This window comes from Strix uralensis, chromosome 7 (assembly GCF_047716275.1).
Source record: "Strix uralensis isolate ZFMK-TIS-50842 chromosome 7, bStrUra1, whole genome shotgun sequence".
Lineage (NCBI taxonomy): Eukaryota > Metazoa > Chordata > Aves > Strigiformes > Strigidae > Strix > Strix uralensis.
Window position 1 is genome coordinate 7,302,501 of NC_133978.1, and position 22,751 is coordinate 7,325,251.

The following is a 22,751-nucleotide window of genomic DNA, read 5'->3' on the forward strand; positions in this document are numbered from 1 at the left end:
GGAGGTGTTAGGGTTAGGGTTAGGGTTAGGGTTAGGGTTAGGAGCTAGGGTTAGGGTTAGGGTTAGGGTTAGGGTTAGGGTTAGGGTTAGGGTTAGAAGTTAGTATTAGCGTTTACGTTTAGGGTTTAGGGTTAGGGTTACGGTTAGAGGCACAGTGGTACGCTTAGGGTTAGGTTTTAAGAGCTAAGGCTAGTATTAGGGGTTAGGGTTAGGAGGGGTTAGGCTTAGGGTTAGGGTTAGGGTTAGGCTTAGGGTTAGGAGTTAGGGTTAGCTTTAGGAATTAAGGTTAGCATTTATAGTTAGGGTTTAGGGTTAGGGTTATGGTTAGGGGCACAGGGGTAGTCTTAGGATTAGGGTTTAAGAGCTAGGGTTAGTATTAGGGTTTAGCTTTAGCAGGGTTTAGGGTTAGGGTTAGGGTTAGGGTTAGGGTTAGGGTTAGGAGTTAGGGTTAGCTTTAGGAATTAAGGTTAGCATTTACGTTTAGCGTTTAGGGTTAGGGTTACCATTAGGGGCACAGGGGTAGGCTTAGGGTTAGGGTTTAAGAGCTAAGGCTAGTATCAGGGGTTAGGGTTAGGAGGCGTTAGGGTTAGGGTTAGGGTTAGGGTTAGGGTTAGGATTTAGGGATAGGGTTACAAGTTAGGGTTAGCGTTTATGGTTAGGTTTTAGGGTTAGGGTTACGGTTAGGGGCACAGGGGTAGGCTTAGGTTTAGGGTTTAAGAGCTAGGGCTAGTATTAGGGGTTAGCGTTAGGAGGGGTTAGGGTTAGGGTTAGGGTTAGGGTTAGGGTTAGGGTTAGGATTTAGGGTTAGGGTTATGAGTTAGGGTTAGCGTTTATGATTAGGTTTTAGGGTTAGGGTTTCGGTTAGGGGCACAGGTGTAGGCTTAGGTTTAGGGTTTAAGATCTAGGGCTATTATTAGGGGTTAGGGTTAGGAGGGGTTAGGCTTAGGGTTAGGGTTAGGGTTAGGGTTAGGGTTAGGAGTTAGTGTTAGCTTTAGGAACTAAGGTTAGCATTTACGGTTAGCGTTTAGGGTTAGGGTTACCATTAGGGGCACAGGGGTATTTTTAGGGGTATGGTTTAAGAGCTAGGGCTAGTATTAGGGGTTATGGTTAGCAGGGGTTAGGCTTAGGGTTAGGGTTAGGGTTAGGAGTTAGGGTTAGGGTTAGGGTTAGGGTTAGAAGTTAGTATTAGCGTTTACGTTTAGGGTTTAGGGTTAGGGTTACGGTTAGAGGCACAGTGGCAGTCTTAGGGTTAGTTTTTAAGAGCTAAGGCTAGTATTAAGGGTTAGCGTTAGGAGGGGTTAAGGTTAGGGTTAGGGTTAGGGTTAGGGTTAGGATTTAGGGTTAGGGTTAGGAGTTAGGGTTAGCGTTTATGATTAGGTTTTAGGGTTAGGGTTTCGGTTAGGGGCACAGGTGTAGGCTTAGGTTTAGGGTTTAAGAGCTAGGGCTATTATTAGGGGTTAGGGTTAGGAGGGGTTAGGCTTAGGGTTAGGGTTAGGGTTAGGAGTTAGGGTTAGCTTTAAGAATTAAGGTTAGCATTTACGGTTAGCGTTTAGGGTTAGGGTTACCATTAGGGTCATAGGGGTATTTTTAGGGGTATGGTTTAAGAGCTAGGGCTAGTATTAGGGGTTATGGTTAGCAGGGGTTAGGCTTAGGGTTATGGTTAGGGTTAGGAGTTAGGGTTAGGGTTAGGGTTAGAAGTTAGTATTAGCGTTTACGTTTAGGGTTTAGGGTTAGGGTTACGGTTATGGGCACAGGGGTAGTCTTAGGATTAGGGTTTAAGAGCTAGGGTTAGTATTAGGGGTTAGCTTTAGCAGGGTTTAGGGTTAGGGTTAGGGTTAGGTTTAGGAGTTAGGGTTAGCTTTAGGAATTAAGGTTAGCATTTAGGGTTAGGGTTACCATTAGGGGCACAGCGTAGTTTTAGGGTTATGGTTTAAGAGCTAGGGCTAGTATTAGGGGTTAGGGTTAGCAGGGGTTAGGCTTAGGGTTAGGGTTAGGAGTTAGGGTTAGGGTTAGGGTTAGATATTAGTATTAGCGTTTACGTTTAGGGTTTAGGGTTAAGGTTACGGTTAGAGGCACAGGGGTAGGCTTAGGGTTAGGGTTTAAGAGCTAAGGCTAGTATCAGGGGTTACGGTTAGGAGGCGTTAGGGTTAGGGTTAGGGTTACGGTTAGGGTTAGGATTTAGGGTTAGGTTTAGGAGTTAGGGTTAGCGTTTACGGTTAGGTTTTAGGGTTAGGGTTACGGTTAGGGGCACAGGTGTAGGCTTAGGGTGAGGGTTTTAGAGCTAGGGCTATTATTAGGGGTTAGGTTTAGGAGGGTTTAGGGTTCGGGTTAGGGTTAGGGTTAGGGTTAGGAGTTAGGGTTAGCTTTAGGAATTAAGGTTAGCATTTACGGTTAGCGTTTAGGGTTAGGGTTACCATTAGGGTCACAGGGGTATTTTTAGGGGTAGGGTTTAAGAGCTAGGGCTAGTATTATGGGTTAGGGTTAGCAGGGTTTAGGCTTAGGGTTAGGGTTAGGGTTAGGAGTTAGGGTTAGGGTTAGGTTTATGGTTAGGATTTAGGGTTAGGGTTAGGGTTAGAAGTTAGTATTAGCATTTACGTTTAGGGTTTAGGGTTAGGGTTACGGTTAGAGGCACAGTGGCAGTCTTAGGGTTAGTTTTTAAGAGCTAAGGCTAGTATTAGGGGTTAGGGTTAGGAGGGGTTAGGGTTAGGGTTAGGGTTAGGGTTAGGGTTAGGGTTAGGGTTAGGAGTTAGGGTTAGCTTTAGGAATTAAGGTTAGCATTTGCGTTTAGGGTTTAGGGTTAGGGTTACGGTTAGAGGCAGAGTGGTAGGCTTAGTGTTAGGTTTTAAGAGCTAGGGTTAGTATTAGGGGTTAGCTTTAGCAGGGTTTAGGGTTAGGGTTAGGGTTAGGGTTAGGGTTAGGGTTAGGGTTTGGTTTAGGAGTTAGGGTTAGCTTTAGGAATTAAGGTTAGCATTTAGGGTTAGGGTTACCATTAGGGGCACAGGGGTAGTTTTAGGGTTATGGTTTAAGAGCTAGGGCTAGTATTAGGGGTTAGGGTTAGCAGGCGTTAGGGTTAGGGTTAGGGTTACGGTTAGGGTTAGGATTTAGGGTTAGGTTTAGGAGTTAGGGTTAGCGTTTATGGTTAGGTTTTAGGGTTAGGGTTACGGTTAGGGGAACAGGTGTAGTCTTAGGGTGAGGGTTTTAGAGCTAGGGCTATTATTAGGGGTTAGGGTTAGGAGGGGTTAGGGTTCGGGTTCGGGTTAGAGTTAGGGTTAGGGTTAGGGTTAGGGTTAGGGTTAGGAGTTAGGGTTAGCGTTTACGTTTAGGATTTAGGGTTAGGGTTACGGTTAGAGGCACAGTGGCAGTCTTAGGGTTAGTTTTTAAGAGCTAAGTCTAGTATTAGGGGTTAGGGTTAGGAGGGGTTAGGGTTAGGGTTAGGGTTAGGGTTAGGAGTTAGGGTTAGCTTTAGGAATTAAGGTTAGCATTTACGGTTAGCGTTTAGGGTTAGGGTTACCATTAGGGTCACAGGGGTATGTTTAGGGGTATGGTTTAAGAGCTAGGGCTAGTATTAGGGGTTAGGGTTAGCAGGGGTTAGGCTTAGGGTTAGGGTTATGGTTAGGAGTTAGGGTTAGGGTTAGGGATAGGGTTAGGAGTTAGGGTTAGGGTTAGGGTTAGAAGTTAGTATTAGCGTTTACGTTTAGGGTTTAGGGTTAGGGTTACGGTTAGAGGCACAGTGGCAGTCTTAGGGTTAGTTTTTAAGAGCTAAGGCTAGTATTAGGGGTTAGGGTTAGGAGGGGTTAGGGTTAGGGTTAGGGTTAGGGTTAGGGTTAGGAGTTAGGGTTATCTTTAGGAATTAAGGTTAGCATTTGCGTTTAGGGTTTAGGGTTAGGGTTACGGTTAGAGGAAGAGTGGTAGGCTTAGGGTTAGGTTTTAAGAGCTAAGGCTAGTATTAGGGGTTAGGGTTAGGAGGGGTTAGGGTTAGGCTTAGGGTTAGGGTTAGGGTTAGGGTTAGGAGTTAGGGTTAGCTTTAGGAATTAAGGTTAGCATTTACGGTTAGGGTTTAGGGTTAGGGTTACGGTTAGGGGCACAGGGGTAGTCTTAGGGTTAGGGTTTAAGAGCTAGGGTTAGTATTAGGGGTTAGCTTTAGCAGGGGTTAGGGTTAGGGTTAGGGTTAGGGTTAGGGTTAGGGTTAGGGTTAGGGTTAGGTTTAGGAGTTAGGGTAGCTTTAGGAATTAAGGTTAGCATTTAGGGTTAGGGTTACCATTAGGGGCACAGGGGTTGTTTTAGGGTTATGGTTTAAGAGCTAGGGCTAGTATTAGGGGTTAGGGTTAGCAGGGGTTAGGCTTAGGGTTAGGGTTAGGAGTTAGGGTTAGGGTTAGGGTTAGATGTTTGTATTAGCGTTTACGTTTAGGGTTTAGGGTTAGGGTTACGGTTAGAGGCACAGGGGTAGGCTTAGGGTTAGTGTTTAAGAGCTAAGGCTAGTATCAGGGTTTACGGTTAGGAGGCGTTAGGGTTAGGGTTAGGGTTAGGGTTAGGATTTAGGGTTAGGTTTAGGAGTTAGGGTTAGCGTTTATGGTTAGATTTTAGGGTTAGGGTTACGGTTAGGGGCACAGGTGTAGGCTTAGGGTGAGGGTTTTAGAGCTAGGGCTATTATTAGGGGTTAGAGTTAGGAGGGGTTAGGGTTCGGGTTAGGGTTAGGGTTAGGGTTAGGGTTAGGGTTAGGGTTAGGTTTAGGAGTTAGGGTTAGCTTTAGGAATTAAGGTTAGCATTTAGGGTTAGGGTTAACATTAGGGGCACAGCGTAGTTTTAGGATTATGGTTTAAGAGCTAGGGCTAGTATTAGGGGTTAGGGTTAGCAGGGGTTAGGCTTAGGGTTAGGGTTAGGAGTTAGGGTTAGGGTTAGGGTTAGATGTTAGTATTAGCATTTACGTTTAGGGTTTAGGGTTAGGGTTACGGTTAGAGGCACAGGGGTAGGCTTTGTGTTAGGGTTTAAGAGTTAAGGCTAGTATCAGGGGTTAAGGTTAGGAGGCGTTAGGGTTAGGGTTAGGGTTAGGGTTAGGATTTAGGGTTAGGTTTAGGAGTTAGGGTTAGCGTTTACGGTTAGGTTTTAGGGTTAGGGTTACGGTTAGGGGCACAGGTGTAGTCTTAGGGTCAGGGTTTTAGAGCTAGGGCTATTATTAGGGGTTAGGGTTAGGAGGGGTTAGGGTTCAGGTTAGGTTTAGGGTTAGGGTTGGGGTTAGGGTTAGGGTTAGGAGTTAGGGTTAGCTTTAGGAATTAAGGTTAGCATTTACGGTTAGCGTTTAGGGTTAGGGTTACCATTAGGGTCACAGGGGTATTTTTAGGGGTAGGGTTTAAGAGCTAGGGCTAGTATTAGGGGTTAGGGTTAGCAGGGGTTAGGCTTAGGGTTACGGTTAGGAGTTAGGGTTAGGGTTAGATGTTAGTATTAGCATTTACGTTTAGGGTTTAGGGTTAGGGTTACGGTTAGAGGCACAGGGGTAGGCTTAGGGTTAGGGTTTAAGAGCTAAGGCTAGTATCAGGGGTTACGGTTAGGAGGCGTTAGGGTTAGGGTTAGGGTTAGGGTTAGGGTTAGGATTTAGGGTTAGGTTTAGGAGTTAGGGTTAGCGTCTATTGTTAGGTTTTAGGGTTAGGGTTACGGTTAGGGGCACAGGTGTAGGCTTAGGCTGAGGGATTTAGAGCTAGTGCTATTATTAGGGGTTAGGGTTAGGAGGGGTTAGGGTTCGGGTTAGGGTTAGGGTTAGGGTTAGGGTTAGGAGTTAGGGTTAGCTTTAGGAATTAATGTTAGCATTTACGGTTAGCGTTTAGGGTTAGGGTTACCATTAGGGGCACAGGGGTAGTTTTAGGGGTATGGTTTAAGAGCTAGGGCTAGTATTAGGGGTTAGGGTTAGCAGGGGTTAGGCTTAGGGTTAGGGTTAGGGTTAGGAGTTAGGGTTAGGGTTAGGGTTAGGAGTTAGGGTTAGGGTTAGGGTTAGAAGTTAGTATTAGCGTTTACGTTTAGGGTTTAGGGTTAGGGTTACGGTTAGAGGCACAGTGGCAGTCTTAGGGTTAGTTTTTAAGAGCTAAGGCTAGTATTAGAGGTTAGGGTTAGGAGGGGTTAGGGTTAGGGTTAGGGTTAGGGTTAGGGTTAGGGTTAGGAGTTAGGGTTAGCTTTAGGAATTAAGGTTAGCATTTACGGTTAGCGTTTAGGGTTAGGGTTACCATTAGGGTCACAGGGGTATTTTTAGGGGTATGGTTTAAGAGCTAGGGCTAGTATTAGGGTTAGGGTTAGCAGGGGTTAGGCTTAGGGTTAGGGTTATGGTTAGGAGTTAGGGTTAGGGTTAGGGTTAGGGTTAGGGTTAGGGTTAGGAGTTAGGGTTAGGGTTAGGGTTAGAAGTTAGTATTAGCGTTTACGTTTAGGGTTTTGGGTTAGGGTTACGGTTAGAGGCACAGTGGCAGTCTTAGGGTTAGTTTTTAAGAGCTAAGGCTAGTATTAGGGGTTACGGTTAGGAGGGGTTAGGGTTAGGGTTAGGGTTAGGGTTAGGGTTAGGAGTTAGGTTAGGGTTAGGGTTAGGGTTAGGGTTAGGAGTTAGGGTTAGCTTTAGGAATTAAGGTTAGCATTTACGGTTAGCGTTTAGGGTTAGGGTTACGGTTAGAGGCAGAGTGGTAGGTTTAGGGTTAGATTTTAAGAGATAAGTCTAGTATTAGGGGTTAGGGTTAGGAGGGGTTTGGGTTAGGCTTAGGGTTAGGGTTAGGGTTAGGGTTAGGAGTTAGGGTTAGCTTTAGGAATTAAGGTTAGCATTTACGGTTAGGGTTTAGGGTTAGGGTTACGGTTAGGGGCACAGGGGTAGTCTTAGGATTAGGGTTTAAGAGCTAGGGTTAGTATTAGGGGTTAGCTTTAGCAGGGTTTAGGGTTAGGGTTATGGTTAGGAGTTAGGGTTAGGGTTAGGTTTAGGAGTTAGGGTTAGCTTTAGGAATTAAGGTTACCATTTACGTTTAGCGTTTAGGGTTAGGGTTACCATTAGGGTCACAGGGGTATTTTTAGGGGTAGGGTTTAAGAGCTAGGGCTAGTATTAGGGGTTAGGGTTAGCAGGGGTTAGGGTTAGGGTTACGGTTCGGAGTTAGGGTTAGGTTAGGGTTAGATGTTAGTATTAGCGTTTATGTTTAGGGTTTAGGGTTAGGGTTACGGTTAGAGGCAGAGGGGTAGGCTTTGTGTTAGGGTTTAAGATTTAAGGCTAGTATCAGGGGTTAGGGTTAGGAGGGGTTAGGGTTAGGGTTAGGGTTAGGGTTAGGGTTAGGGTTAGGATTTAGGATTAGGTTTAGGAGTTAGGGTTAGCGTTTATGGTTAGGTTTTAGGGTTAGGGTTACGGTTAGGGGCACAGGTGTAGGCTTTGGGTGAGGGTTTTAGAGCTAGGGCTATTATTAGGGGTTAGGGTTAGGAGGGGTTAGGGTTCGGGTTCGGGTTAGGGTTAGGGTTAGGAGTTAGGGTTAGCTTTAGGAATTAAGGTTAGCATTTACGGTTAGCGTTTAGGGTTAGGGTTACCATTAGGGTCACAGGGGTATTTTTAGGGGTAGGGTTTAAGAGCTAGGGCTAGTATTAGGGGTTAGGGTTAGCAGGGGTTAGGGTTAGGGTTACGGTTCGGAGTTAGGGTTAGGGTTAGGGTTAGATGTTAGTATTAGCGTTTACGTTTAGGGTTTAGGGTTAGGGTTACGGTTAGAGGCACAGGGGTAGGTTTAGGGTTAGGGTTTAAGAGCTAAGGCTAATATCAGGGGTTACGGTTAGGAGGCGTTAGGGTTAGGGTTAGGGTTAGGGTTAGGATTTAGGGTTAGGTTTAGGAGTTAGGGTTAGCGTTTATGGTTAGGTTTTAGGGTTAGGGTTACGGTTAGGGGCACAGGTGTAGGCTTTGGGTGAGGGTTTTAGAGCTAGGGCTATTATTAGGGGATAGGGTTAGGAGGGGTTAGGGTTTGGGTTAGGGTTAGGGTTAGGGTTAGGGTTAGGGTTAGGAGTTAAGGTTAGCTTTAGGAATTAAGGTTAGCATTTACGGTTAGCGTTTAGGGTTAGGGTTACCATTAGGGTCACAGGGGTATTTTTAGGGGTATGGTTTAAGAGCTAGGGCTAGTATTAGGGGTTGGGGTTAGCAGGGGTTAGGCGTACGGTTAGGTTTAGGGTTAGGAGTTAGGGTTAGGGTTAGGATTAGGGTTAGGAGTTAGGGTTAGGGTTAGGGTTAGAAGGTAGTATTAGCGTTTACGTTTAGGGTTTAGGGTTAGTGTTACGGTTAGAGGCACAGTGGCAGTCTTAGGGTTAGTTTTTAAGAGCTAAGGCTAGTATTAGGGGTTAGGGTTAGGAGGGGTTAGGGTTAGGGTTAGGGTTAGGAGTTAGGGTTAGCTTTAGGAATTAAGGTTAGCATTTGTGTTTAGGGTTTAGGGTTAGGGTTACCATTAGGGTCACAGGGGTATTTTTAGGGGTATGGTTTAAGAGCTAGGGCTAGTATTAGGGGTTGGGGTTAGCAGGGGTTAGGCTTAGGGTTAGGGTTAGGGTTAGGAGTTAGGGTTAGGGTTAGGGTTAGGGTTAGGAGTTAGGGTTAGGGTTAGGGTTAGAAGTTAGTATTAGCGTTTACGTTTAGGGTTTAGGGTTAGGGTTACGGTTAGAGGCACAGTGGCAGTCTTAGGGTTAGTTTTTAAGAGCTAAGGCTAGTATTAGGGGTTAGGGTTAGGAGGCGTTAGGGTTTGGGTTAGGTTTAGGGTTAGGGTTAGGGTTAGGGTTAGGGTTAGGGTTAGGAGTTAGGGTTAGCTTTAGGAATTAAGGTTAGCATTTACGGTTAGCGTTTAGGGTTAGGGTTACCATTAGGGTCACAGGGGTATTTTTAGGGGTAGGGTTTAAGAGCTAGGGCTAGTATTAGGGGTTAGGGTTAGCAGGGGTTAGGCTTAGGGTTACGGTTAGGAGTTAGGGTTAGGGTTAGATGTTAGTATTAGCATTTACGTTTAGGGTTTAGGGTAAGGGTTACGGTTAGAGGCACAGGGGTAGGCTTAGGGTTAGGGTTTAAGAGCTAAGGCTAGTATCAGGGGTTACGGTTAGGAGGCGTTAGGGTTAGGGTTAGGGTTAGGGTTAGGGTTAGGATTTAGGGTTAGGTTTAGGAGTTAGAGTTAGCGTCTATTGTTAGGTTTTAGGGTTAGGGTTACGGTTAGGGGCACAGGTGTAGGCTTAGGCTGAGGGATTTAGAGCTAGGGCTATTATTAGGGGTTAGGGTTAGGAGGGGTTAGGGTTCGGGTTAGGGTTAGGGTTAGGGTTAGGGTTAGGGTTAGGGTTAGGAGTTAGGGTTAGCTTTAGGAATTAAGGTTAGCATTTACGGTTAGCGTTTAGGGTTAGGGTTACCATTAGGGGCACAGGGGTAGTTTTAGGGGTATGGTTTAAGAGCTAGGGCTAGTATTAGGGGTTAGGGTTAGCAGGGGTTAGGCTTAGGGTTAGGGTTAGGGTTAGGAGTTAGGGTTAGGGTTAGGGTTAGAAGTTAGTATTAGCGTTTACGTTTAGGGTTTAGGGTTAGGGTTACGGTTAGAGGCACAGTGGCAGTCTTAGGGTTAGTTTTTAAGAGCTAAGGCTAGTATTAGGGGTTAGGGTTAGGAGGGGTTAGGGTTAGGGTTAGGGTTAGGGTTAGGGTTAGGAGTTAGGGTTAGCTTTAGGAATTAAGGTTAGCATTTACGGTTAGCGTTTAGGGTTAGGGTTACCATTAGGGTCACAGGGTTATTTTTAGCGGTATGGTTTAAGAGCTAGGGCTAGTATTAGGGGTTGGGGTTAGCAGGGGTTAGGCTTAGGGTTAGGGTTATGGTTAGGAGTTAGGGTTAGGGTTAGGGTTAGGGTTAGGGTTAGGAGTTAGGGTTAGGGTTAGGGTTAGAAGTTAGTATTAGCGTTTACGTTTAGGGTTTTGGGTTAGGGTTACGGTTAGAGGCACAGTGGCAGTCTTAGGGTTAGTTTTTAAGAGCTAAGGCTAGTATTAGGTGTTAGGGTTAGGAGGGGTTAGGGTTAGGGTTAGGGTTAGGGTTAGGGTTAGGGTTAGGGTTAGGAGTTAGGGTTAGCTTTAGGAATTAAGGTTAGCATTTGTGTTTAGGGTTTAGGTTTAGGGTTACGGTTAGACGCAGAGTGGTAGGCTTAGGGTTAGATTTTAAGAGCTAAGGCTAGTATTAGGGGTTAGGGTTAGGAGGGGTTAGGGTTAGGCTTAGGGTTAGGGTTAGGGTTAGGGTTAGGAGTTAGGGTTAGCTTTAGGAATTAAGGTTAGCATTTACGGTTAGCGTTTAGGGTTAGGGTTACCATTAGGGTCACAGGGGTATTTTTAGAGGTATGGTTTAAGAGCTAGGGCTAGTATTAGGGGTTGGGGTTAGCAGGGGTTAGGCTTAGGGTTAGGGTTATGGTTAGGAGTTAGGGTTAGGGTTAGGGTTAGGGTTAGGGTTAGGGTTAGGAGTTAGGGTTAGGGTTAGGGTTAGGGTTAGGGTTAGGGTTAGGAGTTAGGGTTAGCTTTAGGAATTAAGGTTAGCATTTACGGTTAGCGTTTAGGGTTAGGGTTACGGTTAGAGGCAGAGTGGTAGGTTTAGGGTTAGGTTTTAAGAGCTAAGGCTAGTATTAGGGGTTAGGGTTAGGAGGGGTTAGGGTTAGGGTTAGGGTTAGGGTTAGGGTTAGGAGTTAGGGTTAGCTTTAGGAATTAAGGTTAGCATTTACGGTTAGGGTTTAGGGTTAGGGTTACGGTTAGGGGCACAGGGGTAGTTTTAGGATTAGGGTTTAAGAGCTAGGGTTAGTATTAGGGGTTAGCTTTAGCAGGGTTTAGGGTTAGGGTTATGGTTAGGAGTTAGGGTTAGGGTTAGGTTTAGGAGTTAGGGTTAGCTTTAGGAATTAAGGTTAGCATTTACGGTTAGCGTTTAGGGTTAGGGTTACCATTAGGGGCACAGGGGTAGTTTTAGGGGTAGGGTTTAAGAGCTAGGGCTAGTATTAGGGGTTAGGGTTAGCAGGGGTTAGGGTTAGGGTTACGGTTCGGAGTTAGGGTTAGGTTAGGGTTAGATGTTAGTATTAGCGTTTACGTTTAGGGTTTAGGGTTAGGGTTACGGTTAGAGGCACAGGGGTAGGCTTTGTGTTAGGGTTTAAGAGTTAAGGCTAGTATCAGGGGTTAGGGTTAGGAGGGGTTAGGGTTAGGGTTAGGGTTAGGGTTAGGGTTAGGATTTAGGATTAGGTTTAGGAGTTAGGGTTAGCGTTTATGGTTAGGTTTTAGGGTTAGGGTTACGGTTAGGGGCACAGGTGTAGGATTTGGGTGAGGGTTTTAGAGCTAGGGCTATTATTAGGGGTTAGGGTTAGGAGGGGTTAGGGTTCGGGTTCGGGTTAGGGTTAGGGTTAGGAGTTAGGGTTAGCTTTAGGAATTATGGTTAGCATTTACGGTTAGCGTTTAGGGTTAGGGTTACCATTAGGGTCACAGGGGTATTTTTAGGGGTAGGGTTTAAGAGCTAGGGCTAGTATTAGGGGTTAGGGTTAGCAGGGGTTAGGGTTAGGGTTACGGTTAGGAGTTAGGGTTAGGGTTAGATGTTAGTATTAGCGTTTACGTTTAGGGTTTAGGGTTAGGGTTACGGTTAGAGGCACAGGGGTAGGCTTAGGGTTAGGGTTTAAGAGCTAAGGCTAATATCAGGGGTTACGGTTAGGAGGCGTTAGGGTTAGGGTTAGGGTTAGGGTTAGGATTTAGGGTTAGGTTTAGGAGTTAGGGTTAGCGTTTATGGTTAGGTTTTAGGGTTAGGGTTACGGTTAGGGGCACAGGTGTAGGCTTAGTGTGAGGGTTTTAGAGCTAGGGTATTATTAGGGGATAGGGTTAGGAGGGGTTAGGGTTTGGGTTAGGGTTAGGGTTAGGGTTAGGGTTAGGAGTTAAGGTTAGCTTTAGGAATTAAGGTTAGCATTTACGGTTAGCGTTTAGGGTTAGGGTTACCATTAGGGTCACAGGGGTATTTTTAGGGGTATGGTTTAAGAGCTAGGGCTAGTATTAGGGGTTGGGGTTAGCAGGGGTTAGGCGTAGGGTTAGGGTTAGGGTTAGGAGTTAGGGTTAGGGTTAGGGTTAGGGTTAGGAGTTAGGGTTAGGGTTAGGGTTAGAAGTTAGTATTAGCGTTTACGTTTAGGGTTTAGGGTTAGGGTTACGGTTAGAGGCACAGTGGCAGTCTTAGGGTTAGTTTTTAAGAGCTAAGGCTAGTATTAGGGGTTAGGGTTAGGAGGGGTTAGGGTTAGGGTTAGGGTTAGGGTTAGGGTTAGGGTTAGGGTTAGGAGTTAGGGTTAGCTTTAGGAATTAAGGTTAGCATTTGTGTTTAGTGTTTAGGGTTAGGGTTACAGTTACAGGCACAGTGGTACGCTTAGGGTTAGGTTTTAAGAGCTAAGGCTAGTATTAGGGGTTAGGGTTAGGAGGGGTTAGGGTTAGGGTTAGGGTTAGGGTTATGGTTAGGAGTTAGGGTTAGCTTTAGGAATTAAGGTTAGCATTTACGGTTAGCGTTTAGGGTTAGGGTTACCATTAGGGTCACAGGGGTATTTTTAGGGGTAGGGTTTAAGAGCTAGGGCTAGTATTAGGGGTTAGGGTTAGCAGGGGTTAGGCTTAGGGTTAGGGTTAGGAGTTAGGGTTAGGGTTAGGGTTAGATGTTAGTATTAGCGTTTACGTTTAGGGTTTAGGGTTAGGGTTACGGTTAGAGGCACAGGGGTAGGGTTAGGGTTAGGGTTTAAGAGCTAAGGCTAATATCAGGGGTTACGGTTAGGAGGCGTTAGGGTTAGGGTTCGGGTTAGGGTTAGGGTTAGGATTTAGGGTTAGGTTTAGGAGTTAGGGTTAGCGTTTATGGTTAGGTTTTAGGGTTAGGGTTACGGTTAGGGGCACAGGTGTAGGCTTAGTGTGAGGGTTTTAGAGCTAGGGCTATTATTAGGGGATAGGGTTAGGAGGGGTTAGGGTTAGGGTTAGGGTTAGGGTTAGGGTTAGGGTTAGGGTTAGGAGGTAAGGTTAGCTTTAGGAATTAAGGTTAGCATTTACGGTTAGCGTTTAGGGTTAGGGTTACCATTAGGGTCACAGGGGTATTTTTAGGGGTATGGTTTAAGAGCTAGGGCTAGTATTAGGGGTTGGGGTTAGCAGGGGTTAGGCGTACGGTTAGGGTTAGGGTTATGAGTTAGGGTTAGGGTTAGGATTAGGGTTAGGAGTTAGGGTTAGGGTTAGGGTTAGAAGTTAGTATTAGCGTTTACGTTTAGGGTTTAGGGTTAGGGTTACGGTTAGAGGCACAGTGGCAGTCTTAGGGTTAGTTTTTAAGAGCTAAGGCTAGTATTAGGGGTTAGGGTTAGGAGGGGTTAGGGTTAGGGTTAGGGTTAGGGTTAGGGTTAGGGTTAGGAGTTAGGAGTTAGGGTTAGCTTTAGGACTTAAGGTTAGCATTTAGGGTTAGCGTTACCATTAGGGGCACAGGGGTAGTTTTAGGGTTATGGTTTAAGAGCTAGGGCTAGTATTAGGGGTTAGGGTTAGCAGGGGTTAGGCTTAGGGTTAGGGTTAGGAGTTAGGTTTAGGGTTAGGGTTAGATGTTAGTATTAGCGTTTACGTTTAGGGTTTAGGGTTAGGGTTACGGTTAGAGGCACAGGTGTAGGCTTAGGGTTAGGGTTTAAGAGCTAAGGCTAGTATCAGGGGTTACGGTTAGGAGGCGTTAGGGTTAGGGTTAGGGTTACGGTTAGGGTTAGGATTTAGGGTTAGGTTTAGGAGTTAGGGTTAGCGTTTATGGTTAGGTTTTAGGGTTAGGGTTACGGTTAGGGGCACAGTGGCAGTCTTAGGGTTAGTTTTTAAGAGCTAAGGCTAGTATTAGGGGTTAGGGTTAGGAGGGGTTAGGGTTAGGGTTAGGGTTAGGGTTAGGAGTTAGGGTTAGCTTTAGGAATTAAGGTTAGCATTTACGGTTAGCGTTTAGGGTTCGGGTTACCATTAGGGTCACAGGGGTATTTTTAGGGGTATTGTTTAAGAGCTAGTGCTAGTATTAGGGGTTGGGGTTAGCAGGGGTTAGGCTTAGGGTTAGGGTTATGGTTAGGAGTTAGGGTTAGGGTTAGGGTTAGGGTTAGGAGTTAGGGTTAGGGTTAGGGTTAGAAGTTAGTATTAGCGTTTACGTTTAGGGTTTAGGGTTAGGGTTACGGTTAGAGGCACAGTGGCAGTCTTAGGGTTAGTTTTTAAGAGCTAAGGCTAGTATTAGGGGTTAGGGTTAGGAGGGGTTAGGGTTAGGGTTAGGGTTAGGGTTAGGGTTAGGAGTTAGGGTTAGCTTTAGGAATTAAGGTTAGCATTTGTGTTTAGGGTTTAGGGTTAGGGTTACGGTTAGAGGCAGAGTGGTAGGCTTAGGGTTAGGTTTTAAGAGCTAAGGCTAGTATTAGGGGTTAGGGTTAGGAGGGGTTAGGGTTAGGGTTAGGGTTAGGGTTAGGGTTAGGGTTAGGAGTTAGGGTTAGCTTTAGGAATTAAGGTTAGCATTTACGGTTAGGGTTTAGGGTTAGGGTTACGGTTAGGGTTAGGATTTAGGGTTAGGTTTAGGAGTTAGGGTTAGCGTTTATGGTTAGGTTTTAGGGTTAGGGTTACGGTTAGGGGCACAGGTGTACGCTTAGAGTGAGGGTTTTAGAGCTAGGGCTATTATTAGGGGTTAGGGTTAGGAGGGCTTAGGGTTCGGGTTCGGGTTAGGGTTAGGGTTAGGGTTAGGGTTAGCGTTAGGGTTAGGAGTTAGGGTTAGCTTTAGGAATTAAGGTTAGCATTTACGGTTAGCGTTTAGGGTTCGGGTTACCATTAGGGTCACAGTGGTATTTTTAGGGGTATGGTTTAAGAGCTAGGGCTAGTATTAGGGGTTAGGGTTAGCAGGGGTTAGGCTTAGGGTTAGGGTTAGGGTTAGGAGTTAGGGTTAGGGTTAGGGTTAGGGTTAGGAGTTAGGGTTAGGGTTAGGGTTAGAAGTTAGTATTAGCGTTTACGTTTAGGATTTAGGGTTAGGGTTACGGTTAGAGGCACAGTGGCAGTCTTAGGGTTAGTTTTTAAGAGCTAAGTCTAGTATTAGGGGTTAGGGTTAGGAGGGGTTAGGGTTAGGGTTAGGGTTAGGGTTAGGGTTAGGAGTTAGGGTTAGCTTTAGGAATTAAGGTTAGCATTTACGGTTAGCGTTTAGGGTTAGGGTTACCATTAGGGTCACAGGGGTATTTTTAGGGGTATGGTTTAAGAGCTAGGGCTAGTATTAGGGGTTGGGGTTAGCAGGGGTTAGGCTTAGGGTTAGGGTTATGGTTAGGAGTTAGGGTTAGGGTTAGGGTTAGGGTTAGGAGTTAGGGTTAGGGTTAGGGTTAGAAGTTAGTATTAGCGTTTACGTTTAGGGTTTAGGGTTAGGGTTACGGTTAGAGGCACAGTGGCAGTCTTAGGGTTAGTTTTTAAGAGCTAAGGCTAGTATTAGGGGTTAGGGTTAGGAGGGGTTAGGGTTAGGGTTAGGGTTAGGGTTAGGGTTAGGGTTAGGAGTTAGGGTTAGCTTTAGGAATTAAGGTTAGCATTTGTGTTTAGGGTTTAGGGTTAGGGTTACGGTTAGAGGCAGAGTGGTAGGCTTAGGGTTAGGTTTTAAGAGCTAAGGCTAGTATTAGGGGTTAGGGTTAGCAGGGGTTAGGGTTAGGGTTAGGGTTAGGGTTAGGGTTAGGGTTAGGGTTAGGAGTTAGGGTTAGCTTTAGGAATTATGGTTAGCATTTAGGGTTAGGGTTACCATTAGGGGCACAGGGGTAGTTTTAGGGTTATGGTTTAAGAGCTAGGGCTAGTATTAGGGGTTAGGGTTAGCAGGGGTTAGGCTTAGGGTTAGGGTTAGGAGTTAGGGTTAGGGTTAGGGTTAGATGTTAGTATTAGCGTTTACGTTTAGGGTTTAGGGTTAGGGTTACGGTTAGAGGCACAGGGGTAGGCTTAGGGTTAGGGTTTAAGAGCTAAGGCTAGTATCAGGGGTTACGGTTAGGAGGCGTTAGGGTTAGGGTTAGGGTTACGGTTAGGGTTAGGATTTAGGGTTAGGTTTAGGAGTTAGGGTTAGCGTTTATGGTTTGGTTTTAGGGTTAGGGTTACGGTTAGGGGCACAGTGGCAGTCTTAGGTTTAGTTTTTAAGAGCTAAGGCTAGTATTAGGGGTTAGGGTTAGGAGGGGTTAGGGTTAGGGTTAGGGTTAGGGTTAGGGTTAGGAGTTAGGGTTAGCTTTAGGAATTAAGGTTAGCATTTACGGTTATCGTTTAGGGTTAGGGTTACCATTAGGGTCACAGGGGTATTTTTAGGGGTATTGTTTAAGAGCTAGTGCTAGTATTAGGGGTTGGGGTTAGCAGGGGTTAGGCTTTGGGTTAGGGTTATGGTTAGGAGTTAGGGTTAGGGGTAGGGTTAGGGTTAGGAGTTAGGGTTAGGGTTAGGGTTAGAAGTTAGTATTAGCGTTTACGTTTAGGGTTTAGGGTTTGGGTTACGGTTAGAGGCACAGTGGCAGTCTTAGGGTTAGTTTTTAAGAGCTAAGGCTAGTATTAGGGGTTAGGGTTAGGAGGGGTTAGGGTTAGGGTTAGGGTTAGGGTTAGGGTTAGGGTTAGGGTTAGGAGTTAGGGTTAGCTTTAGGAATTAAGGTTAGCATTTGTGTTTAGGGTTTAGGGTTAGGGTTACGGTTAGAGGCAGAGTGGTAGGCTTAGGGTTAGGTTTTAAGAGCTAAGGCTAGTATTAGGGGTTAGGGTTAGGAGGGGTTAGGGTTAGGGTTAGGGTTAGGGTTAGGGTTAGGGTTAGGAGTTAGGGTTAGCTTTAGGAATTAAGGTTAGCATTTACGGTTAGGGTTTAGGGTTAGGGTTACGGTTAGGGGCACAGGGGTAGTCTTAGGGTTAGGGTTTAAGAGCTAGGGTTAGTATTAGGGGTTAGCTTTAGCAGGGTTTAGGGTTAGGGTTAGGGTTAGGGTTAGGGTTAGGGTTAGGAGTTAGGGTTAGCTTTAGGAATTATGGTTAGCATTTAGGGTTAGGGTTACCATTAGGGGCACAGGGGTAGTTTTAGGGTTATGGTTTAAGAGCTAGGGCTAGTATTAGGGGTTAGGTTTAGCAGGGGTTAGGCTTAGGGTTAGGGTTAGGAGTTAGGGTTAGGGTTAGGGTTAGATGTTAGTATTAGCGTTTACGTTTAGGGTTTAGGGTTAGGGTTACGGTTAGAGGCACAGGTGTAGGCTTAGGGTTAGGGTTTAAGAGCTAAGGCTAGTATCAGGGGTTACGGTTAGTAGGCGTTAGGGTTAGGGTTAGGGTTACGGTTAGGGTTAGGATTTAGGGTTAGGTTTAGGAGTTAGGGTTAGCGTTTATGGTTTGGTTTTAGGGTTAGGGTTACGGTTAGGGGCACAGTGGCAGTCTTAGGTTTAGTTTTTAAGAGCTAAGGCTAGTATTAGGGGTTAGGGTTAGGAGGGGTTAGGGTTAGGGTTAGGGTTAGGGTTAGGGTTAGGAGTTAGGGTTAGCTTTAGGAATTAAGGTTAGCATTTACGGTTAGCGTTTAGGGTTAGGGTTACCATTAGGGTCACAGGGGTATTTTTAGGGGTATGGTTTAAGAGGTAGGGCTAGTATTAGGGGTTGGGGTTAGCAGGGGTTAGGCTTAGGGTTAGGGTTAGGGTTAGGAGTTAGGGTTAGGGTTAGGGTTAGGGTTAGGAGTTAGGGTTAGGGTTAGGGTTAGAAGTTAGTATTAGCGTTTACGTTTAGGGTTTAGGGTTAGGGTTACGGTTAGAGGCACAGTGGCAGTCTTAGGGTTAGTTTTTAAGAGCTAAGGCTAGTATTAGGGGTTAGGGTTAGGAGGGGTTAGGGTTAGGGTTAGGGTTAGGGTTAGGAGTTAGGGTTAGCTTTAGGAATTAAGGTTAGCATTTGTGTTTAGGGTTTAGGGTTAGGGTTACCATTAGGGTCACAGGGGTATTTTTAGGGGTATGGTTTAAGAGCTAGGGCTAGTATTAGGGGTTGGGGTTAGCAGGGGTTAGGCTTAGGGTTAGGGTTAGGGTTAGGAGTTAGGGTTAGGGTTAGGGTTAGGGTTAGGAGTTAGGGTTAGGGTTAGGGTTAGAAGTTAGTATTAGCGTTTACGTTTAGGGTTTAGGGTTAGGGTTACGGTTAGAGGCACAGGGGTAGGCTTAGGGTTAGGGTTTAAGAGCTAAGGCTAGTATCAGGGGTTACGGTTAGGAGGCGTTAGGGTTAGGGTTAGGGTTACGGTTAGGGTTAGGATTTAGGGTTAGGTTTAGGAGTTAGGGTTAGCGTTTATGGTTAGGTTTTAGGGTTAGGGTTACGGTTAGGGGCACAGTGGCAGTCTTAGCGTTAGTTTTTAAGAGCTAAGGCTAGTATTAGGGGTTAGGGTTAGGAGGGGTTAGGGTTAGGGTTAGGGTTAGGGTTAGGGTTAGGAGTTAGGGTTAGCTTTAGGAATTAAGGTTAGCATTTACGGTTAGCGTTTAGGGTTCGGGTTACCATTAGGGTCACAGGGGTATTTTTAGGGGTATTGTTTAAGAGCTAGTGCTAGTATTAGGCGTTGGGGTTAGCAGGGGTTAGGCTTAGGGTTAGGGTTATGGTTAGGAGTTAGGGTTAGGGTTAGGGTTAGGGTTAGGAGTTAGGGTTAGGGTTAGGGTTAGAAGTTAGTATTAGCGTTTACGTTTAGGGTTTAGGGTTAGGGTTACGGTTAGAGGCACAGTGGCAGTCTTAGGGTTAGTTTTTAAGAGCTAAGGCTAGTATTAGGGGTTAGGGTTAGGAGGGGTTAGGGTTAGGGTTAGGGTTAGGGTTAGGGTTAGGAGTTAGGGTTAGCTTTAGGAATTAAGGTTAGCATTTGTGTTTAGGGTTTAGGGTTAGGGTTACGGTTAGAGGCAGAGTGGTAGGCTTAGGGTTAGGTTTTAAGAGCTAAGGCTAGTATTAGGGGTTAGGGTTAGGAGGGGTTAGGGTTAGGGTTAGGGTTAGGGTTAGGGTTAGGAGTTAGGGTTAGCTTTAGGAATTAAGGTTAGCATTTACGGTTAGGGTTTAGGGTTAGGGTTACGGTTAGGGGCACAGGGGTAGTCTTAGGGTTAGGGTTTAAGAGCTAGGGTTAGTATTAGGGGTTAGCTTTAGCAGGGTTTAGGGTTAGGGTTAGGGTTAGGGTTAGGAGTTAGGGTTAGCTTTAGGAATTAAGGTTAGCATTTAGGGTTAGGGTTACCATTAGGGGCACAGGGGTAGTTTTAGGGTTATGGTTTAAGAGCTAGGGCTAGTATTAGGGGTTAGGGTTAGCAGGGGTTAGGCTTAGGGTTAGGGTTAGGAGTTAGGTTTAGGGTTAGGGTTAGATGTTAGTATTAGCGTTTACGTTTAGGGTTTAGGGTTAGGGTTACGGTTAGAGGCACAGGTGTAGGCTTAGGGTTAGGGTTTAAGAGCTAAGGCTAGTATCAGGTGTTACGGTTAGGAGGCGTTAGGGTTAGGGTTAGGGTTACGGTTAGGGTTAGGATTTAGGGTTAGGTTTAGGAGTTAGGGTTAGCGTTTATGGTTAGGTTTAAGGGTTAGGGTTACGGTTAGGGGCACAGGTGTAGGCTTAGGGTGAGGGTTTTAGAGCTAGGGCTATTATTAGGGGTTAGGGTTAGGAGGGCTTAGGGTTCGGGTTCGGGTTCGGGTTAGGGTTAGGGTTAGGGTTAGGGTTAGGAGTTAGGGTTAGCTTTAGGAATTAAGGTTAGCATTTGTGTTTAGGGTTTAGGGTTAGGGTTACGGTTAGAGGCAGAGTGGTAGGCTTAGGGTTAGGTTTTAAGAGCTAAGGCTAGTATTAGGGGTTAGGGTTAGGAGGGGTTAGGGTTAGGGTTAGGGTTAGGGTTAGGGTTAGGGTTAGGAGTTAGGGTTAGCTTTAGGAATTAAGGTTAGCATTTACGGTTAGGGTTTAGGGTTAGGGTTACGGTTAGGGGCACAGGGGTAGTCTTAGGGTTAGGGTTTAAGAGCTAGGGTTAGTATTAGGGGTTAGCTTTAGCAGGGTTTAGGGTTAGGGTTAGGGTTAGGGTTAGGGTTAGGGTTAGGGTTAGGAGTTAGGGTTAGCTTTAGGAATTAAGGTTAGCATTTACAGTTAGCGTTTAGGGTTAGGGTTACCATTAGGGTCACAGGGGTATTTTTAGGGGTATGGTTTAAGAGCTAGGGCTAGTATTAGGGGTTGGGGTTAGCAGGGGTTAGGCTTAGGGTTAGGGTTATGGTTAGGAGTTAGGGTTAGGGTTAGGGTTAGAAGTTAATATTAGCGTTTACGTTTAGGGTTTAGGGTTATGGTTACGGTTAGAGGCACAGTGGCAGTCTTAGGGTTAGTTTTTAAGAGCTAAGGCTAGTATTAGGGGTTAGGGTTAGGAGGGGTTAGGGTTAGGGTTAGGGTTAGGGTTAGGGTTAGGGTTAGGGTTAGGAGTTAGGGTTAGCTTTAGGAATTAAGGTTAGCATTTGTGTTTAGGGTTTAGGGTTAGGGTTACGGTTAGAGGCAGAGTGGTAGGCTTAGGGTTAGGTTTTAAGAGCTAAGGCTAGTATTAGGGGTTAGGGTTAGGAGGGGTTAGGGTTAGGGTTAGGGTTAGGGTTAGGGTTAGGAGTTAGGGTTAGCTTTAGGAATTAAGGTTAGCATTTACGGTTAGGGTTTAGGGTTAGGGTTACGGTTAGGGGCACAGGGGTAGTCTTAGGGTTAGGGTTTAAGAGCTAGGGTTAGTATTAGGGGTTAGCTTTAGCAGGGTTTAGGGTTAGGGTTAGGGTTAGGGTTAGGAGTTAGGAGTTAGGGTTAGCTTTAGGAATTAAGGTTAGCATTTAGGGTTAGGGTTACCATTAGGGGCACAGCGTAGTTTTAGGGTTATGGTTTAAGAGCTAGGGCTAGTATTAGGGGTTAGGGTTAGCAGGGGTTAGGCTTAGGGTTAGGGTTAGGAGTTAGGGTTAGGGTTAGGGTTAGATGTTAGTATTAGCGTTTACGTTTAGGGTTTAGGGTTAGGGTTACGGTTAGAGGCACAGGGGTAGGCTTAGGGTTAGGGTTTAAGAGCTAAGGCTAGTATCAGGGGTTACGGTTAGGAGGCGTTAGGGTTAGGGTTAGGGTTACGGTTAGGGTTAGGATTTAGGGTTAGGTTTAGGAGTTAGGGTTAGCGTTTATGGTTAGGTTTAAGGGTTAGGGTTACGGTTAGGGGCACAGGTGTAGGCTTAGGGTGAGGGTTTTAGAGCTAGGGCTATTATTAGGGGTTAGGGTTAGGAGGGCTTAGGGTTCGGGTTCGGGTTCGGGTTAGGGTTAGGGTTAGGGTTAGGGTTAGGAGTTAGGGTTAGCTTTAGGAATTAAGGTTAGCATTTACGGTTAGCGTTTAGGGTTAGGGTTACCATTAGGGTCACAGGGGTATTTTTAGGGGTATGGTTTAAGAGCTAGGGCTAGTATTAGGGGTTGGGGTTAGCAGGGGTTAGGCTTAGGGTTAGGGTTATGGTTAGGAGTTAGGGTTAGGGTTAGGGTTAGGGTTAGGAGTTAGGGTTAGGGTTAGGGTTAGAAGTTAGTATTAGCGTTTACGTTTAGGGTTTAGGGTTAGGGTTACGGTTAGAGGCACAGTGGCAGTCTTAGGGTTAGTTTTTAAGAGCTAAGGCTAGTATTAGGGGTTAGGGTTAGGAGGGGTTAGGGTTAGGGTTAGGGTTAGGGTTAGGAGTTAGGGTTAGCTTTAGGAATTAAGGTTAGCATTTGTGTTTAGGGTTTAGGGTTAGGGTTACCATTAGGGTCACAGGGGTATTTTTAGGGGTATGGTTTAAGAGCTAGGGCTAGTATTAGGGGTTGGGGTTAGCAGGGGTTAGGCTTAGGGTTAGGGTTAGGGTTAGGAGTTAGGGTTAGGGTTAGGGTTAGGGTTAGGAGTTAGGGTTAGGGTTAGGGTTAGAAGTTAGTATTAGCGTTTACGTTTAGGGTTTAGGGTTAGGGTTACGGTTAGAGGCACAGTGGCAGTCTTAGGGTTAGTTTTTAAGAGCTAAGGCTAGTATTAGGGGTTAGGGTTAGGAGGGGTTAGGGTTAGGGTTAGGGTTAGGGTTAGGGTTAGGGTTAGGAGTTAGGGTTAGCTTTAGGAATTAAGGTTAGCATTTGTGTTTAGGGTTTAGGGTTAGGGTTACGGTTAGAGGCAGAGTGGTAGGATTAGGGTTAGGTTTTAAGAGCTAAGGCTAGTATTAGGGGTTAGCGTTAGGAGGGGTTAGGGTTAGGGTTAGGGTTAGGGTTAGGGTTAGGAGTTAGGGTTAGCTTTAGGAATTAAGGTTAGCATTTACGGTTAGGGTTTAGGGTTAGGGTTACGGTTAGGGGCACAGGGGTAGTCTTAGGGTTAGGGTTTAAGAGCTAGGGTTAGTATTAGGGGTTAGCTTTAGCAGGGTTTAGGGTTAGGGTTAGGGTTAGGGTTAGGAGTTAGGAGTTAGGGTTAGCTTTAGGAATTAAGGTTAGCATTTAGGGTTAGGGTTACCATTAGGGGCACAGGGGTAGTTTTAGGGTTATGGTTTAAGAGCTAGGGCTAGTATTAGGGGTTAGGGTTAGCAGGGGTTAGGCTTAGGGTTAGGGTTAGGAGTTAGGGTTAGGGTTAGGGTTAGATGTTAGTATTAGCGTTTACGTTTAGGGTTTAGGGTTAGGGTTACGGTTAGAGGCACAGGGGTAGGCTTAGGGTTAGGGTTTAAGAGCTAAGGCTAGTATCAGGGGTTACGGTTAGGAGGCGTTAGGGTTAGGGTTAGGGTTACGGTTAGGGTTAGGATTTAGGGTTAGGTTTAGGAGTTAGGGTTAGCGTTTATGGTTAGGTTTTAGGGTTAGGGTTACGGTTAGGGGCACAGTGGCAGTCTTAGCGTT